The sequence below is a fragment of the Petaurus breviceps genome, unplaced genomic scaffold (assembly GCF_028583685.1).
Source record: "Petaurus breviceps papuanus isolate PSGF00001 unplaced genomic scaffold, PetGlider_PUasm1.0 81, whole genome shotgun sequence".
Lineage (NCBI taxonomy): Eukaryota > Metazoa > Chordata > Mammalia > Diprotodontia > Petauridae > Petaurus > Petaurus breviceps.
In genome coordinates, this window is record NW_027186546.1 from 9,227,694 (window position 1) to 9,233,932 (window position 6,239).

Sequence of the window (6,239 nt, forward strand, 5' to 3'; positions counted from 1 at the left end):
AGTGCATCTTCTCTTTGAGTCTCCCCGCCTCTTGCCGTCCCTCCTCACACTGGTGGGTTTCCTTCCGAGTTTCAAACGGCGATAGATGAATAAGCAAAAAGAAGAGTAAATAAAACCACACACCACCCCAAACCAATAGCTAATTTCAGAACGAGGCAGGGTACAGGAGCAGTTTTGGGGAAGCGGAAACCAGTGTACTTGATAAATTCTTTCCCCTCCTGTTCCTGAAGATTCCATTTGGCTCACGCGCGCGCACACACGCAGACACAAGAGATCATCTTCCATTTTCCAGCGAAATTTTAGTCGTCTCCGTTACACCCTCGGGTAGAGATATAACAAAGCCGTCTAGCTCTATTTCAAATCTCCAAACCAGTGTTACCCACCCACATGCAGCGAGCTGTATCCCCTTGATTTAAGTCCTCCATTCGGGTGCGTGCTGCTTAACCGGGAAAGGGAAAAGGGGAAAAGACGCCTCAGAAATTTGGACTCCCTTCATTGTTCCCTCCGAGCTCAACTGGGTGGCCATCCTTCCTACACCCTAAGCGTATTGGCTTAGTATGAGCGCGCCCGACCCCGCAGAAGCCTCGGCCGCCCGTACCCTGGGCCGTGTCCCCTGTATAACCCTCCTGCTCGACAGCCCGGAGGCTGTTTATACAGCTTTACCTGTACTATTCTCGTACCCTGTAAAAACTCCCAGCCGGGCAACCGTAACCTAATCCGCTCGTTGAGGATGGGGGTAGGGAGTTACAGCTTGGAACCGAGAGAGAGTAGGGGTGTGTGCCAGAAAGGGGTTTCTCTTCTCAACCCCTCGGGACTGAACGAAATTCAGACCAGGTGCGGGTGACCATCCTAGTAACACCGAGCTATCCAGGACAACAGCATCCATCTTCTCCCCCTAAAACTAGAATAACTGTAAATCACTTCTGCTACAGGGTCACAAGCCCCGTTTCCAAGCAGGATAGAATCGTTGCCTGAACTACAGTATCCCTTCGCATTCCCTACTGGGACCGATTTTTCACTTCTTCTCCCCAAATTTTAGTCTTTCTAGTTTTCCTCCCCCCCGCTTCCTCCAAATCCCCCAAAGTTGTTCTATCCCCTTACCTTTCGGACTCCCAATGAAAAAAGATGAGGGAAAGGGGTCTAAAGTCAGTGGAAAGGACCTTCGGCTAATCCAGGAATTGTTGAAAGTCTATGGAAGTAAAAAAAAAAACAAAACACGTTTTTCCAGCGCCCCTACCTCTGTTTCCATCTGCTTACTAGGTTTGTTGAACCAGCTCTCCCCACACAACCCTGGTAGAAGCTGAGGCCATAGCCTGTCTTAAAATCGAATTAAACGCTCTTCTCCAGTTATTGTCTCTAGCTAATTGCTCCAACAATGGCCTCTATTAAAACCCTAGATGCTCAATTAGAAGCCGAAGAGGCTAGACTCAGACCTACATAAGGAGCAGAAGGGGCCAAAGGAGTAGAGAGGCTAGAGAATAAGAACCGAACCTGGCCAAATCGGGTCAGCCCAGGGCACCAGAGACTGGCTAATTCCGTTTCCTTCCAAGACAAACAACCACAGCGGACAGTTCACACCATTTTTATTGATGGGTAACAGCAAATGATGATTGATTTAAACCCAGAAAAGGGACTTCCCCTATTTCCTCCGCTCCTCTCCTCAGACTCATTTTTGCCTCCTCCTTTAGCCCCTTCCCCCCCAATTTCGAGCTTTTGAATTTACTCCACTCTTAAGCTCTCTTTGGGGATTGCTCCCAACCTTGTTTTATTTTCCTTTTAAAAGAACGCCTGTCAGGTGCTGATGATGGTGAGGTTGCGGGTGGAGACATAGGAGTGACACAAAAACCAAATTGCCCGGCTTAGTTTCTTTCGCTCACTTGCATTTTTGCAGTTTTGAAAAAAAAAATCGAACTGTTTCTCGTGTTTTTTCGCCTTTCAGAGTTCTTAGGAAAACACCTTTAAATGATAGCTCTAGGCAGTTCGAGGCTACTATAACTCCCCTTTCTCTCGATTGGTAACTTTTTGATTTGGGAGACCAGTTTTCTGATTCCCCTCTACCGGCCATTCCCTTAACCCTTTCCCCTTATGTTTTGCACCTAGCCGAAGCTCGATCAATCTATTCGGCCCACTCGGGCTGGGCAACTCCGACAGTGGTTATCTCCTCTTTCCCAATCCAGCCTCTTGAATAGAGAGATGCTTTTTCCTTCCTCCTTGTCTTCCTCCTCCTTCTCCCACTCCTCAGGTCAGATTTCTTTGCAAAGCTCGCACATTCCTCTGGCCTGTTTTCCGTCCCCTTATTTTGGGTCAGGAGAATTGTGGAAAGGGGGGGGGATATTTCTTTTCACTCCACCCAAAAAGAAAGCTGGTCTTCATTATAATTATTCAACTCCTTTCCCCGTAAGGACACGCTCGGCCCTTTCAAATATTACTTTAGGTGTACACCTAATTTCTCCTGGTTGTCAGATGTCCAGATCGTCATACGGTCCTTCTAGCAAAGACAACGTGAAGCTCCCTCCCCTCTGGAACCCTGCGTTTCCGACGTGCGCTTAGGCAAAGCGTTCAATGAATCTCACTCCCATTGCAAAGCCCCCTTACCCTAGCTGAGAGGCCTGGTTCACAGCAGCCGAGGTAAAGCGGCAACAGCAGTAGCATCCTCCTTCCCCGGTGCTGAGACATTCAGGCTGCTGCTGGGGGAAGAGAGGAGAGACTAGCCTGAGACAGCCTGGGTGGCAGGGAGCAGGGGGGGGTGGGGTGGTGGAGGTGGGGGCGCTTGGCCAGAGTGAGAGGGGGCAGAGCACACAACGCTGCGAAGTATCAACCTTTTTTAGGTGGGTGTGGGCGCGCGTATATCTGGAAGTTCTAGAAATTGAACCTGGTAGAAAAAAATAATAAAAAGAAAAGCCGAGACCACCCTTTCTCCTCTGGATTCCACCCACCCCCCTTCCCTCTGTCTTTCACCCCCTCCCATAAGGAAGCCAGGGCCTGCCGCAGCAGCTGAAGCGTGCCAGGCCGGCGCCTGGCGTGGCCCAGACCCCCTCAACCCAGCTCCCAGCCTCAGGCCACGATCTGTAGTCCTCTCTTTGGCCCCTGATCATTACCTCCCTTCCCCCCTCCCCTCTTCCAACCCCCACCTCTCCGACCGGTCCCAGACCTCGGCCTTCCTCCTCTTTATCCACCCAGCTTCTCCCCTTCCCACCCTGCCCCTTGCTCCTGGCTCTGGGGCTGGGCCTGTGACGTCAAACCCAGTGTGGCGTCGGCTAGACTGGCCGGCGCGGGCCATCAAAAGAGCAACGTCCTCTTCCCCAATTACCCACTGTCAGTCCGGGAACAGGGGGCGGACAGGCTGGGAATTCTATGTTAAATACCCTCCTCCCGGCTGGCTCCATTACCGAGAGCATCTACCTCCCACCTCCCCCACTCCTCCAGCCGCCCCAACCAATTTGTAGCCCATCTACCTGGATGTAAAGCGGGAGACTTAGGGCCACATTTTTTGTGCGTTGGGTATCCATGTGAATACGACCAGATACCGAGCATGCCATTAAAACACAACAAATGGACTAAACCAATCCCCTAGCATGCATTTTCTCCATTATTTCCCCCTCATCAAAGTGGGGGGGGGGGAGCGGAGAAACTTCCGGATACTCTGGTTTCTCTTGTTAGCCAGGTTCTCTCTCGCCATCACCTGAAGGAAAATTTACATTATATCCCATATTACGATTAAACATTTTAAAAATCCGTGAGTCAGCACTTTTCTCCCCAGAAGCAATCTCCTGGGCAGTGTGGGTTGCTCTTTGAGATGCTGCGAATTCTCTCTAAAGGGGATAGAATTTCCATGCCTGGGGTTTTTTGTTTTTGAGAGATTTTGTGCTAGGATGAGATACTAGCATCCTCGCATTCCCCACCCCCACCCCGCCCCACCTCCAGTGAATTTAGGTCCAGGAACTGTTTTTGAAACTTTTTTTCTTCCCTCTACATTTCTAATTTTAAATACTAACGGAATGGATGTAGGTCTATTTTCCTTTTCTTGTTTATGGAATTAGTTCCGTTGTATGTTAGACATATACTAAATAATTAAACGCTTTGGAGAACGCAATGAGCAAGAGATGCTGGCAACTTGACTGGCCCTAGAGAGAAAGATAGTCAAAGAGTGGCAGGAAAATCGATGTTCTTTTACTGGGCCAATGTTATAAAACAGAGGCGGTAACTGGACTCAGGAGAAACCTGGAGGATTGTTACCTTTGCTAATTAATTTTAAAGACATTTTTCTGTGTCCGGTTTAAATTGAATCACAATTTTAAACAGGAATTTGATTTCAGAATTATAGATTTAAGGCAAAGAAACACCAAATCTCTAGATCTGTCCTACACACTTTTCAATTTCCCTCTCCAGAAAACTACAGGAGGATTTTAAACATAATATAGAATCTCTCAAAAGCTGAATATTGGTGTTTGCCACTCCCAGCTAGACGCTTCTGTAGTCTAGCAGAAAGCCATCCTTTCTGAATTTACTTTCACCCTCATCTATTTCCATTTAAGTGCAGTGTCGTATTTTTTCTCTTACTCAATTCTCAAATATAAATTTTTTTTTGCATACTGTGTATTTAGAGTTTATATTTTTCCACCAAAATCTTTGTCGGAGGTAAAAAGGCTAGGAAACTTTTTTTTTCTTTTACTTTTATTTATATTACTTCCCTCCACCCCCCCCCCCCCCCCCCCCACCCCTTTCCCTTTTAAACTTAAGCATCATTTTACTCAATTTCAGCTCAGGGCTGCTGTTTTAGCACCGCTAGGGGATGCAGTGGCTCAATGGACTGAGTAGAGGCAAAGGTGGTTCGAACTCTCCCTGCCAGCCAATCACCGGAATCTATCGCCAGTCCCCTCAGCCTGCATTTTCTCTATTGGCCCAGGCGTCTCTTTCTCCCTTACACTCCGCCCCTGCCCTCCACTCTTCTCCTCGCCCCACCCCCCAGTTCCTAATCCTGTCCCACCCCAGCCTCGCTAGCTCTTGCTCTTAGACTGGTAGCTAAAGCCTTCAAAGTTTGCTTTGCTGTGTTGCTGACCGGTCCTCACTCCACTGACAGTCTTACAGCTGGAGGATTAAGTTGTGGAGTATTATTTATTTGGGGAAGGTCTCCCTCTCTCTTCCTAGTTTTGGTTAGATATGCAAGCATTAGGAGCGGGTTAGGGACAGACAAACACCCCTAAAAAAAAGTGGGAAAAGTTCTGTAGTGTCAGGAACCACATTCCCTTTGCTGTTTCGCGCGCGCGCACACGCACACGCACTCACACACACACACACACACAATCCTGTTGAATAAATGAGATGTTTCTCCCCCTGAGCACCGTTTTCGTCCAGGCATATTGTTATGCAAGGCAAACTAAAACATTTATTATAAATACTAGGTTCGGAGAGTACGTCTGTAACAACTGGACCGGCGCTACTTTCAGGGGCTTCTTACTGAAAATGGAAAGATATCTTTTATAACACGGAAATTAAGAAAATAGAAGTAGAAACGTGCATTTCTTAACTTGATGATATCTGGATATTTTAGGATATTGCAAACTTCAACAGACTTTGAAATTTTTAGTTTCCTCATCAATTTTACGTGTACATACATTCACAGAAATAAGTTACCCCAAATTTCTTAAGTATATCTCTTCCTTTCCCGAATAAGTTAACTTTATGAATGGGATAGGCAGGTTTCACTGGTCCTAATAAAACTAACAACCCAATTTTGAATTAGCAGGATCGGATGCCACACGTTTAAAGGGCCAGAGCACCAATTCTTTCACTCACCCCTAAAGCCTTAACATAATTTAAAAACTCTTTCTCGAGTACTTTCAGTTTGTGGACTCTATTCAGGCTATACTTTCCGGTCACCGGAGGGGGGAGGGGGAATTTTGGAGAAGGCTAGTGCGGGGGTGGTAGGGGGAGGGGATGGTGGCAAAGTAAAGGAGTAGGTTTGGGTTGCAGTTTCCTTGTATTCAGTATCCTGTCCCCTCCTTATCCAATGACAGGCTCCTCCCCTCCAGCGCTGATGACACTGGAACCTCCTTAAGTTGCGTCGCGCCACAGCTGTCTGAGAACACTGAGCTGCCTGGCGCCGTCCAGATACTTTCAGAAAGAATGCATTCCCTGTAAAAAAAAAAAAAAAAAAAAAAAAAAAGGAGGAGAGGGGAGGGGGGGGGGGGAGGAAAGAAAGGAGGGGTAGGGCGAGAGAGGAGGAGCCACCCCCCCAC

At 47.7% G+C, this 6,239-nt stretch overlaps 1 protein-coding gene across 3 annotated transcripts in view; it reads left to right on the forward strand.

Annotated features, from left to right (window-relative positions):
• Nucleotides 1-6,239, forward strand: part of LOC138176141 (trans-acting T-cell-specific transcription factor GATA-3) — a 48,940-nt gene that overhangs the window by 18,707 nt on the left and 23,994 nt on the right. The gene's annotated exons all lie outside the window — the stretch shown is intronic.